We start from the raw sequence: 15,049 nt of genomic DNA on the forward strand, positions 1-15,049 counted from the left end.
TACAATCTATTCTGAGCTTGAAATGGGTGGAAAAGAGGGTGGTGAGATTATAAAATCTCAGTGAGTAAACAAACATCACTCAAAATATCTAAAGTCGAGTAAAAGAAGACTATTAAAACATTACATCAAATTGTAATTTATCATCTTTGAACTTATTTCAACCAAATGAAATCAATTTATTTAAAGCAAGTAATCAGTATGCCTTATGAATATCTTAAAACTTTGGCTCATGCCAAAAATTATTATCATACTCAGTTATCTAGGATACCTTGGCCGAGGGCTATCCCAACTGAGTCTGCCAAGGCTATTAGAAAGTCATGTTTTTATTTTGAAAACATAGTCGTTCCTTGGCGTTGGTCGAGTTCCCCTTCACGTGGTGGTTTGGCGTGAAGTGAACTCTAAAAGTTATACCTCGGGAGTTACCCTACTCACCTCTCCAACCGAGGTAAAAATATAACAGGATTCTGTGCCCCTCTAATAGGCTAGTCCACAGAACCCAGCCCACTGCAGCAGGTCAAACCCACCATACAATAAAATTCAATAAGATGACATGGCAATTATAGTAATTCACAGCCTTTCAAGGCTAAATATATATTTCATACATTTCAACACAAATATCAATACAACCATTCATGCAAATATTGTCACAAGCCATTCGATTTCAAATCATAAATTTACAATGTAACAAGTGGTCTCCAATTACTCTATTTTTTCAAAATCATCATTCAATTTTAAAACAATTTATAAAATCTTTTCATGTAGATATATTTTGTTTGTAAAACTCAAGATTTACCATTTAAACTCATTTTCATAAAATTTCACCAAATTCGATTAAAAACATGCTTTAGATAATAAAAATGATGGTAAGGTTACTCACAGTGTCTAGAGTGGGGATTTTCGAAATACTCAAACTACTAGTGAAATGCCCCATACTTTGATATGGTGATAAATAAAGTTGGTCGAATGCGAATTGAGGCATAATAAGGAACTTTGGGAACCAAAGAGACAAGAAAAAATTTTTAGAATAAAATAATATTTTATTAATGAAATAATATTAAACTATTAATATTTAGCTGGATGTCAAAATTAGACATGAAGAAGGATCATATGGTTGATCCAAGTAGGGGAAAAGATGTCAAGCCTGACTCTATAAAATACTTGTTATGACATACATGTGATGGATAGCATGTTTGCATGCTAGGAGAGTCCTGAAAAAAATTTACAAAAGCTGGTATTGTACCTAGAGGTACAACAAAGTTGATTTAAGCCTCGAACTAGATCAAATAAAGAATTTAAGATGAAATTAAGAATATTAAAGTCTCAGAATGGTTTAATATGGTGATTTGGAGTTCGAAGATCAATTTGGAGTCAAACTGAAATTTTCACTATCTAAGGGCAAAATGGTCATTTGCCACTTAAGGACAAAATGAGAATTTTTTGAAATGATTTTTGGCCCCATTTGACTTATTGGAGTATGATTTGAGGATTAAGAAGTGAAAAAAAATTTATTCTTGGAATTTTTCAAAGCATAGGGGCAAAATGGTAATTTTGCCACCCTAGGGGCAAAACAGTAATTTTCCACCACCAGGACATTTGTCCAGCACATGGTTTTCCCTTATTCTCATTTTGACCATTGACTAATTGTGTGGTGGAGATAAAAAGGATTAAAATTTTTAAAGTTTTAAAAACGGGCCAATGACATGATGCCACATGTCATGCCTTTATTAATTTATTATTTTCCTTTTTAAAAGGCACAAAAATCAGCCCATCTTCCACCCCATGGCTGGCCAAACCAGCAAGAAGAGAGAGAAAATGAAAGAAAAAGTGTGAATTTTCAAGGAAATTAAGTGAAAAAGGTGAGATTTTTTCTATTAAGCTTGAGTTTTCTTATTCCCAAGCATTTCTCCTTATTTTCCATGATTAAATTGCATGTTTTCATGGTGATTTAATGGCTGGTCATATGGGTCTAGAGAGAGAAAATTGTTGGATTGATTTGATTTTGATATATGTTAGTGTTTAGTGTTAGTTTAGCATGTTAGTAAACAAAATATGTAGAAAAAAAATCATTTTTCCCATTACCTAGCCTTAGCTGAATTTTCAAGTCAATGGTGAGGAAGAATGTGATTTTATTTTAGGTTGTTTGATTATGAAATCATGGTTTTTGATATGGAAATTAATGAATTATTGAAAGAAAATCAAGTAGGAAAAATTGTGACAATGATGCACCATTTTGGCCGAATTTTTCCAAGAAGGAATATGAATGTGGCTATGCTGATTTTTGGGTTATTTGGCTGGACATTGGTGATTTGAAGCATTACAAAAAGAAATGGGATCAATTGGAGCTAAATTGGATGCGTATTTCAATTTATCGGGTAAAAGATCGAAATAGGTCAATACAGTGTTTAGGCAAAATTTAAACCTTTTACATTTTATACCATGCATTAGTGGTCTAAATTAGTTATTTCAATTTAAGGGCAACGTAGTAAATTCCTTGATTTTATACTGTGTCAAGGTGGTGTGCCCTTCGACAAAGGCAAGGAAATTACGCTTGGGGATCACTAAGTTGAGTACACCCGAAATCTGAACTTTTGAAACCTGTGAGTAAACCTATTATCGTTTGAATTATCTAGAGTAGTTTTTATTCAATTTTGTGATTTGTGAAAATTATTTTAAATGATGAATATCTTGTTTTATGAGAAAAATATGAATTTATAAAATAAATGGAATTATAAAACAAATTGAATTTTTTATAAATTAATTTGAAAATAGAATGTTGGATTTGAAAATTTGAGTAATTGGAGACCATGTGATTTATTGTAAATTATGATTTGAATTAAATGGCTTGTGATAAATTGGCATGATTGGCTGAATTTATACTTGTGTTTAAAAATATGAACTGTCTGTTTTGTCTTGATAAATTGGTTAGTAATGTAATTGCCATGCTATGCCATTGAGATTTGATCAATTGGTGGATTAAAGATTAGCTATTGCAGTGGTGGGTTTCCGTGGACCAACCTATTAGAGGGACAAGGTAAACTCCTTTATATTCTCACCTCGATCGTAGAGGCGCGTAGGGTATCTCCTGAGGTGGCCTTTTTTAGTGCATTTCACGTTAACCACCACGTGAAGTGAGACTCAGTCAACGCCAAGGAACAACTGCTTTTTTTTTAATAAAAACAAGTTTTATAATTATATAAAATTTTTCACAGCCTTGGCAGACTCGGTTGGATACCCCTGGTCTTGGTGTCCCCATGTACAAGATTTGGCATGAGCCAAGTTTTGAGAAATTCATGAGCCATATTGATTATTTGGTTGAAATGAATATTCGTGTTGTGAAAAATTTGCTAAAATGAATTATTTTTAATTGTCTCCCTTTACTCGCCTTTAGATTATTTAAATGGTGTTTGTTTACTCACTAAGATTTTATAATCTCACCTTCTTTTTTATCCCATCATTTCAGGCCGGGTTTGCCTGTAAATAGCGGACATCGTCGAGGACTATAGTTGGCCATACTACTTCAAAAACTGTAGGTTTACTGTCTTTACTATTTTTGTTCATTTGTGGGCCCACGTAGCATTGTAAATTAAATTTCATAATTTGGTTTTCCGTATTATAGTTTGTATAAATATATTTAACTTTTACGCTACTAAAAATCATTTTCAGAATACTCTATAACTATTAATTTGAAAAAAAATAGAATATTTTGTCGAATATTTTTATTTTATTTAAATGGTTATAATTCCATTTTAAATCACATTTTAGACATTCAAATTTAATTTCGATTTCGAAATATGCATTTCTCGCTTAAGTACTACATTTTGGTCGAATTTGAAATTTTTGACGAAAAATGACCAAAATGCCTTTGTGAAGTGAAATTTATTTTTCCACTGTTTTAAATCGGAAAAAGGCTTAAAAGCCTCTAAAATACGACATTTGACAACGATTAACCACAGGGGAGATAAGAAACTGATATGAAAGCCTTACGAGGTCTCGATATGGTATTCGGGGGATGAGTGCCTATCGGGACATCGCGGCGGTTGTCACGGACTCAAGGATGGTTTCGGGTCGTGACAATTAAAGTGGTATCAGAGCATGGTTTTAAAGCTTTCGGTTTTGAAATTGTTTTAAAGGTTTACAGTGTCGGCGTGGCCCCGAGTTAAATTAGGTTGATTAGAATGCGTAGGTCTGCATATAGAGTTTGAGGTTGCTTAGACTTGTTTTGTTTTCTTTTATAAAACATTATGCTTCCTCGACGTGGACGTCCACCCTTTACTAGATTAGCTAGGCGGGGCAAAGGTCACCCTCGATAGAATCGGCCAGATCCTATGGAAGAGAAATCCGCTGCGTCCACTATTAGAGCAGCACCTGCTGTTGAGCAGCCCGAAAGTCCTCCACATCCTCCACCACCTACTGGCATTCCTGCTATGCCTCCTGAGGTAGCACAAGCATTGGCAGCTTTCTTCATCGCTATGGCTGGTCAGGCTCAAACTGGTCAAGTTCCACCTATAGTGCCTCCAGCTACTCCTACAGTACCACCAATGCCGGATATTTCTATTTCTAAGAAATTGAAGGAAGCTAGGTAGCTAGGTTACGTTTCTTTTATGGGTGAGTTGGATCCTACCGTAGCCAAAGACTAGATTAACCAAGTTTCGGAAACTCTCTCTGACATGAGATTAAAGGATGACATGAAGTTAATGGTGACTACGCGATTATTGGAGAAGAGGGCCCGTACCTAGTGGAACTCGGTAAAATCTCGAACTACTACTCCACTGACCTAGTTAGACTTTTTGAGGGAATTCGACGGTCAATATTATACCCACTTCCATCAAAAAGAAAAGAGGAGAGAATTTTTAGATTTGAAGCAAGGGAATCTAACAGTAGAGGAGTACAAAGCTCGTTTTAACGAGCTGATGTTATACGTGCCTGATTTGGTGAAATCGGAACAAGACCAGGCTAGTTATTTTGAGGAAGAGCTTCGTAATGAGATAAGAGAATGAATGACAGTGATAGGCAAGGAGCCACATAAGGAAGTGGTACAGATGGCTCTAAGGGTCGAGAAGCTCGCAAATGAAAATAGGAGAATACGAGCTGAAATTGCAAAGAGAAGGAATCTGAGTGGATCTTCTAGTCAGCAGCCAAAAAAGGGTAAGGACTCAATGGCTTCAAGAAGTACTACTTCTGCCCCAATAACATCTTCCCGACCTTTAATTTCACAGACACAGCAAAGGCTTCTGAGATTTAGTAAGTCTAAGATGACTACTTCTGAGAAGAGTTCCGGAGGCTTTGATAAATGCAGACATTGTGGGAAATATCACATCGGACTATGTAGGAAGCTTGTAAGATGCTTTCATTGTCATCAGCTAGGTCACTATAGGAATGCTTGCCTATAGTTAGGACGAGCCACTGTAGTTGTTCCATCTCCATCAGCCCGTACGAATATACAGAGGAAAGATTCCACTAAAGTACAACTGAGACAATGAGTGACTATACGATCTGTCGTGGAGAGTAACACCCCGGCATATCCACCTTCTAGACCACAGACTCGTACTTCGACAAGGATTTTTACTGTAGCGGAAGACAAAGCATGAGTCCAACCTAGAGAGAATGAGTGAAAAGTTAGACATAGGTATAAGATAGTAATAAGAGATGTAAATATTAAGTGATGAGAATGTAAATAAAGGTTTCAAGAATAATATAGTAAATGAGTTTATAGGGAATATTGTAATGAAACTTTCTTAATATACATATTGTACAAAACGGAGTTCGAAAATGCTAAGGATGTGCATGAATCATGCCTCTACATTATATGAAGGATAATCAAGAAAAAAGGATGACTTTTAGGAATTGTGGTATTGCATGAGATGTAATGATCAAGTTGAGATAAATCTTTGAGGCATCAATAGGATTATAAAGCATACACGTATAATAGATTATAATTCAATGGAGATGACATTGTGATGCAATGACATATAGTACAAGGAAACTTAAGCATATGGTTGGAAAAGATATGAATGATATGAAGTTGTACGCAAGTATAATAAGAAGGTTGACATGCACTATAAAAATTATTATATTGAAACTAGGATTGGGATGTGGATGAATAAAGGGGAATGTAGTCCAAGGCATGTGAACACATGGATCTCTATACATAATGAGAGATGTTGACATTTGAAAATACATGTACATATGTATATATGAAATTGATAATTTTACTAACTAAGGTGAAGAATTATTCTCAATAATTAAGAGATTTTGAAATAATGTCCAGAGAGGTTAGTGATGTCACGACCCGAAACCTCGCTCGGGTCCATGACAACTGTCGCGACGTCCCGATTGACACTCATTACCTGAAATGCCAACCAAAATCCCGTAAGGCTTACATATCAGTTTTTTTCCTTTCTTGTGAGCAATCGTTGTTAAACATTCTATTTAAAACAATTACCGGTCGTTTCCGGCTCAAATAAATCAAAAAAAAAATTTAAAAGGATTTATAGACAAATATCACTATTCAAAATATTGATTAAAATATAGCATTTTATATAAAACAATATTTATGGAAACACGTGTAAGAAATCTTTTGTAATGTGTAAGTAAAATAAATTCATACATACAAAAATTTACTAAGTTATAATGTACAATAATGGTTACAATGATAAGTGGCCCAAAATACACCCAGTGTTAGTGCTAGAAACCTACTGTCTGTGTGGTAGAGATGTCAACTGGAATCCTCGACAAAATAGGGTATCTACAAGCTACCACAGACCTGAAATGTTTGGAAAGGAGGTGGGTAAGATTTTGCAATCCCAATGAGTAAACAGACATTATCATAAATATCTAAAGGCGAGTAAAATTGAGGCAAGTTTAAACAACAAATTACGAACCATTTCATAATGTTTTCAATTTTTTCTTAAACCTTAAAACATTTGTAATTTACCAAAACATTTGTCAAGGCTTATAACCTTTATTAAAAACATGGCTCAAGCCAAAATCTAGTCCTCGGGGATACCTTGGCCGAGGCATCTAACCGAGTCCGCCAAGGTTGTTAAGATATTTACATGTTAAACACATTCTAGTTTTGAAAGCAAGTCGTTCCTTAGCGTTGGCCGAGTTACACATTCACGTGAGGGTTTGACGTGAAGTGAACTCTAACACTACCCCGGGAGTTACCCTCCTTGCCTCTACAATCGGAGTAACTATGAAACTGGGTTTACCATGCCCCTCTAATAGGTAGTCCACGAAAACCCATCACTGCAGTGACTAAACCTACCAATTTTAATAAAATTTCGACAGTATAACGTAGCTTTTATTTATTTATCCAGCCTGCATAGTAAAAGACAGCTTACATTCTATTCCCAATGCAATTATAAAATATAGCCACATATACTTATATATCATAATCCATTCATAAGAAAATATATTTTTCAAGACAATTGGTAGCCTCCAATTACTCAATTTCATAATCAACACAATATATTTTTATTTGTCACATTTATTTTTAAAACATTGAAAATCTCGTTTTAATCTCATTTTCGTTTCATAAAATACATAAAAAGCATTTAAAAATAAACTCTAGATAATTTACAATAATAATAGGTTTACTCATCGTTTGTACAGATGAAATGCTTCCTAGGTGCCCCAATCACTGTTGGTCGGGTACAACTTCCTTGCCTTTACCGGAAGGCTCTCCTGCTAGACACATTGCAAAATTTACCCAATTCACCACATTGATGCTAAATCACTATATATTTGACTTAAATCCTATACTAATGCATGGTATGAAATGCAATAGCCAAAAACGGCTTAAACGCGGTATTAACCTATTTTTGGTACTTTACCTGATAAATTGCTAAAGCGCTCCATTTTAGCTCTAAATTGTCCCATTCTCTCTCCAACATTTCTAACTATTAATTTTCAGTCAATATTCCTCTAAAATCATCAAAATCAGCTCACTCTCTTCCTTGGAAAATTCAGCCAAAAATGGGACATTAACTCTGTTAATTTTTCACTTTGTTTTTCTATCACATTTAACCATTTTTCATCATTTTCTCTTCATTTCTCTTAGAATAAAAATCAGATTATCATCATTGTACCTCATTGCAGATTCGGCCAAGGGTGGGTTGTCAAGCCCGACCTTATAAAATACTTTCCATGTCATTCATATGATTGACAATATGCTTGCATACTTGGAAAGCCCTGAAAGAAAAATCGTTAAAAGACGACAATGTACCAAATGGTACAATTAAGTTAATTTAAGTCTCGAACTGGATCAAATAGAGAATTTAAAATGAAATTAAGAATATTAAAGTCCCAGAATGGTTTAATATGGTGATTTGGAGTTCGAGGATCAATTTGAAGTCAAACTAGAATTTTTACTGTCCAGGGGCAAAATGGTCATTTGCCACCCAAGGACACAATGGGAATTTTTAGAAAAGAATTTTTTTAGCCCCATTTGACTTATTGGAGTATGATTTGAGTATTGGAGTATAATTTGAGGGTTTGGCAGTGAAAAAGTTTAATTCCAGTGATTTCTAGAGTGTAGGGGCAAAATCGTAATTTTGCCACTCGCGGATAAAATTTGAGATTTTGAGAGAATTTAGATCAAATTTGACAAATTGGAGAATGGTATGAGTATAAGGGATGAAAAATATGTCTATGGGCAATTTTTCAATTTTTGGGGCAAAAATGTAATTTTTGACTTTTATGGGGGTAAAAGTGTAAATTTCAAAAATTACTCCACCAAGACTTTGGATAAGTCTGAGAATTTTACCTAAGCTATGGATATGTGGGACAAGTGTATGGTGAAAATTTGGAAATAAATGGATGGCTAGAATTTAAGGAATTAATAAAACATTAAAAAAATGAATAAAATAATATTATATTATTTTAGCCTTTAAAAAGGTGAAAATTCCGGAATTCTCATCTTCTTCAGCTGTCCAAACCAGGGGAGAAAAGGGAAAAAAAACACAAAAATCCTACCTGAAAAATTTGGAGAAAATCAAGAGAAATCAAGAAATCAAGCATTAAAAAGGTAAATTTCATTGATTTTCCTTGTGATTTTCACTACCCATGCATTTTTTTCTCATTTCCATGCAAAATTAGAAAGTGGGTATGGACACCCATGCTGGCCAAACCTCCATGGATGAGTTTTGAGCTTGATTTTTGGTTGATTTTAATTGAATTAAGTGATTTTAGTTAAGTTATATTGAAATATAGCAAAAATAAGCTAGAAATATAATTTTCTCCCATTGAAACCCATTATGCTGAATTTTCTAGGGGAATATTGGCTGCTGATCTTGATGGTTATTTGAGGAATTATGATGAATAATGATGAATTATGAGCCTAGAAAAATAATGGAAATTTTTAGAGCAAAAATACAAATTTTTACCCACTAGGGGTATTTTCGTAATTTGTTATCGGGACTGATAATTTGCACCACACTGAGGGACATTAAGTCAATTTGGGTGCAATTGAGGTGTAGAAACTGAAAAAAATTAATTTGGAGTTTAAACGGACGCGTATATCAATTTATCGGGTAAAAGACCGAAATAGGCTAACACCGCATTTACGCAAAAATTTAGACATTTTTGCATTCCATATCAAGCATTAGTAGTCTAAATTAGTTTAATTTCAATTTAGTACCAATGTGGTGAATTTCTCGATTTTGTACTATGTCAAGGTGGTGAGTCCTCTGATAAAGGCAAGGGAATTGCACCCGAGGACCAATAGTCTGAGTATTTCGAAAATCCTCACTCTAGACACGGTGAGTAACCTTACCATCATTTTAATTATCTAAAGTATGTTTTTATTCGGTTTTGGTGAATTTTATGAAAATGAGTTCAAATGGTAAATTTTTATGTTTTGTAAACAAAATGAGTTTAAATGAAAATATTTTATAAATTGTCTTGAAACGAAATAACGATTTTGAAAAATAGAGTAATTGGAGACCACTGATATGTTGTAAATTTAAAATTGAATTAATGGCTTATGTTATTGTATTGGCATGACTGGCTGGGCTGTGTTTTTATGAATTATATGAATTGCTTTATTTTACCCTTGCAGGCTGGGTAGTAATATATTAGCCCTGTCATGCTGTCAAAATTTTATTGTATGGTGGGTTTGACCTGCTGCAGTGGGCTGGATTCTGTGGACTAGCCTATTAGAGGGGCACGGAATCCTGTTATATTTTTACCTCGGTTGGAGAGGCGAGTAGGGTAACTCCTGAGGTATAACTTTTAGAGTTCACTTCACGCCAAACCACCACGTGAAGGGGAACTCGGCCAACGTCAAGGAATGGCTATGTTTTCAAAATAAAAACATGACTTTCTAATAGCCTTGGCGGACTCAGTTGGGATAGCCCTCGGCCAAGGTATCCCAAATAACTGAGTATGATAATAATTTTTGGCATGAGCCAAGTTTTTTAAGAAATTCATAAGCCATACTGATTACTTGCTTTAAATAAATTGATTTCATTTGGTTGAAATAAGTTGAAAGATGATAAATTACAGTTTGATGAAATGTTTTAATAGTCTCCTTTTACTCGACTTTAGATATTTTGAGTGATGTTTGTTTACTCACTGGGATTTTATAATCTCACCACTCTCATTTCCACCCATTTCAGGTTCAGAATAGATTGTAGATAACTGATATCGGCAAGGATTACAGTTGAACTTGCCACATCCAAAGACTGTAGGTTCATTTCTTTTGATACTTTTGGTCATTCGTGGGCCCACGTGTCACTGTAAATTAAATTCTATACTTTGGTTATCTGTATTACGGTATGTAAGAATTTATTTTGCTTTTACGCTATAAAAATTATTTATGCAGTGTTCTTAAAATATCGTTTTATGTGAAAATTGAATATTTTATTGAATATTTTTATTTTATTATAACAGTCATAATTCCATTTTAAACGAATGTTTTAGACATCCAAAATTATTTTTGATTAAGAAATATGTGTTTTCCACTTACATACTATATTTTTAGATGATTTTTGAGATTTTTGGGATAAATGACAAAAATACCCCTGTGAGACGGAAATTATTATTTCATTTGTTTAAGTTGGAAACAGTTTAAAATCTTTTAAAATGTGGTATTTGGAAACAGTTACCCACAAGGGAAATGAGAAGCTGATATTAAAGCCTTGCGGGGTCTCGGTTGACATTCCGGGTAATGAATGTAAATTGAGACGTCGCGGCGGTTGTCACGGGCTCGATGGGAGTTTCGGGTCTTGACAATTAAGTTGGTATCAGAGCTGTTGGTTTGAAAGATTAGAGTTTTGGGTTTAAAGTTATTTTAAAGCTGTTTTAAAAATTTACAGTGTCAGTGTGGCCCCGAGTTAAGTTAGGTTAGGTTGAATAAAATACATGCATAAGCATATAGAGCCTGAGGTTGCCTAAACTCACTTTGTTCCCTATTATAGATTATTATGTCTCCTCGACGCGAACAACCACCTTTCACTAGATCAGCTGGAAGGGGAAGAGGTCGTTTCCAACGTCGTCAGTTAGGTGCAATAGAGGAGGAATCGACTGCATCCACCATTCGGGCAGCACCTGCTGCTGAACAAACCGAGACTCCTCCACATCCTCCACCTCCTCTGCCACTTACTAGTATTCTTGCTATGCCTCTTGAGGCAGTTCAGGCATTAGCAGCCTTCTTTACTGCTATTGTTGGCCAGGCTCAGGCTGGTCAAGCTCTTCCTACAGTTCCTCTGGCTGCTCCTTCAGTACCACCATCCCCACCTCCTATCCCACCACCAGTGCTGGATGTTTCTGATTCTAAGAAGCTTAAAGAGGCTAGGCAACATAGTTGTGTTTCTTTTATGGGTGAGTCGGACGCAACCGTGGCTAAAGAGGTGGTGCGAATGGCTTTAAGAGCTGAGAAGCTTGCGAATGAAAATAGGAGTTTGCGAGCTGAGTTAGCAAAAAGGAGAAATCTGAGTGTATCTTCTAGTCAGCCACCAAAAAGGGGCAAAGACTCCTCTGTTTCAGGAAGTTCACGTAGATGCAGAAATTGTGGGAATTATCATGTTGGGCCGTGCAGAGGGCCTGCACGATGTTTTCATTGTGATCAACTGGGTCACATTAGGAGAGATTGTCCACAGTTAGGACGGGCTACTGTAGCTGCTCCATCTCCACCAGCTCATACGGATATACAGAGGAGAGATTCCTCTGGATTGCAACCGAGACAGGGATGATTTTGACATACCACCAAGGGTAGATTAAATAAGTTGAAATTAGTGCTCTAATAAAGTACGTATGATAGAAAGCTAGTTTGTAAGTTGTAGTTTTCATGATCATGAAATATATAAAGATTATCAATATATGGACATACATTTGGAGTTGTAATTTACAAGTTTGAAGTATTTAAGATATGATTAAATGGAATTAGCATTAGTTAGGGTACGTAAATCTTTTAATTAATTTCTATGGAGTATCCATGATAGTAGAATGGAGGAACATCGTGCAGTGATGCTATATGGTGAAATCACTATACAATATGGAAAGGGTATTTTCGAGTGGGATTTATTGACTGATGATAAGTGATGAACAATTTGAGATACATGTAGCTATGAATAAATTTGGAGATTTTTGCTTAAGCAAACTTGTATTAAATGTTATGGTAAAGATATATGAATGCTAGTGGCAAAATAAATATGTTAAATCAATGTTTTGATCGCAAACTTGTGATAGAAAGTTAGTCTTACTAATTGTGGTATAGACTCGAAGGGAAGCCACACGATTGTGAATAATTGAGGTAGTAGCTTTAAGGGGAGAAGAGTTGCTGGGATAAAGTGAAATCAAATAGTTGCAACGCCACAGTACTGACTCTCAAACACTGTCGCGTTAAGAACCCCTAATGGCTAACAAGCAAGAGCAAATTGAGAGTGGCATGAAGATGAAACTCACGAGTTGAAGAATGGTCATTGGTTTTCATGCTAAGCTTTGTTGTTTGGAGTCTTAAGTGCATTGGGAGGTATTAAGATAAAGATGATGAGTGAAATTGCAAAGTTTTTTTTTTATTTTTTTATTATTGCCTTATATATATTGGCATGTAAGAGGAAGAAAAGTTAGAGAATTTTTGAGATGGCTACATAAAAATAAATTAACATGTGGAGTGTTAAGATGAATAATATGATGACTGAAGTCAAATCTTAAGAAATAAAGAAGACAAGAGATTAAGTCTTGTTAAAGACTAAAGAGGAAGCGAGCGAAAGGTTAGATGAATGTATGAGATACTGATAAGAGATGTCAATAGCAAGTGAGGAAAATGTAAATAAAGATTTCAATAATGATATAGCAAATGAGTTTATATAGAATATTGTTATGAGAATATACTGATCTTGTCTTGACCTTGTTGAAAGGAAAGGATTAGTAACAACACAAGTAAACTAGGTGACATGCTAGAAACCCATGGAGATAAATTGAAGCATGAGTAGTTGGGCATGCCTTTATGGAAATGATATACTTGGTGTATAAAAGAGTAAATAAGTGATTAAGTGTTTCAAGAATGTTTAAACGCCCTTGAGAAAGAATTATAAGTTATACATGATGGGCATAAGATGCGTGACTTTGAAACTTGCTAAGGAGCCAAATGGCTAAGTTACGGGTTAAATGATCATATGTTGTGAGACATAAATTTAAAATAAATATCCCTAAGGAAATACTCAAGAGAAGTTCTGCCATGGATCTTGTGAAAGCAAGCACTAAGTTATGTAGTTATAAAAAGGAAGCTATAAGCTGAGAGTGGTATAAGTATTAACATTAAAAAGTACTTGAGGAGAATTTAGTTTCAAGTCTTGTAATTTCAAGTACAATTTGTAAATTAGTTAAGGAAGAATGATGTTATATTCATATGAAAGAGTGGAATAAAGGATGATAGAAGTTAACCTTGATAATGAAGTCAGATAATGAAACTTTCTTAATATATTATGGGAATTGGAATTCGAAAATGCGTGAGGCATACATGATTCAAATGAATCTGAGTTTTAAGTGACAAATCAATATCGAAATGCAATAAGGATACAATATATAGGAGACATGAAGGATAATCGAGGAATAAGGATGACTTTTAGGAATTGTAGTATTGCATAAGATGCAATGATCAAGTCAAGATAAATTTTTGAGATACCAATGGGATTATAAAACATACACGCATAATAGATTATAATTCAATGGAGATGACATTGTGATGCAATGATATACAGTACAAGGAAACTTAAGCATATAATTGGAAACGATAAGAAGAGAATATAAGTATATAAATGATGAGGAACTATACACAGGCATGATGAGAATTTGTATGAATTATGAAGCTTATTCTATTGAATCTTGATTGTGGATGGGAATGAATTAAGAGAAATTAGTCTGAAGGCATTTGAAAACAGAGACTCGTATACATAATGAGGAATATAGACATTTGAATGTATATGTATATGTATGTGTGGAGTAGTGATGTACCCAACTAAATGAATAATGGTTTTAGTGGTTCAAGATTTGAACTCAATATATTTGATGAGTTGTATAGATAATGTAACGATTAAGAATCTTATCAGAAGACGATTTATGGTGACCTAAGGAATTTTGGAGAAATAGTTAAGGGAATATAATCTATAGTACGATTAAGCCATATGAGATGGATTAATAGGATTAAGAAGATTGAAATTTCCTAAATGCAAAGTAAACATGAAATAAGTAGAAATAATTAAAGCCATTAATTTTCCTGAACGCTGAGGATATGTACAGGAATGAGTATGGCGTGTTAATGATGTTGTAAACTACACAATAGTGTATGAGGATAGGATGAATGAATGAAAGTCGAGAAGTTTGATATGGAATGAAGTAATAAGATAGTGATTGGTATACCTAAATAAGAATAAAATGCGATCGAAATTGGTATGATTGAGATGGAGTTATGGTTCAAGCTTAATGATAGTAATAGAAGCATGCTTAATGTCTCAATATAAGATATCATAATTGTGAAGGTTATTGTTGATCTGATTTTAAAGGATAATAATAGACATAAGCGAAATACTTGAGTTGAATTGGAGGT

The sequence above is a fragment of the Theobroma cacao genome, chromosome 6 (assembly GCF_053813885.1).
Source record: "Theobroma cacao isolate CCN51 chromosome 6, ASM5381388v1, whole genome shotgun sequence".
Lineage (NCBI taxonomy): Eukaryota > Viridiplantae > Streptophyta > Magnoliopsida > Malvales > Malvaceae > Theobroma > Theobroma cacao.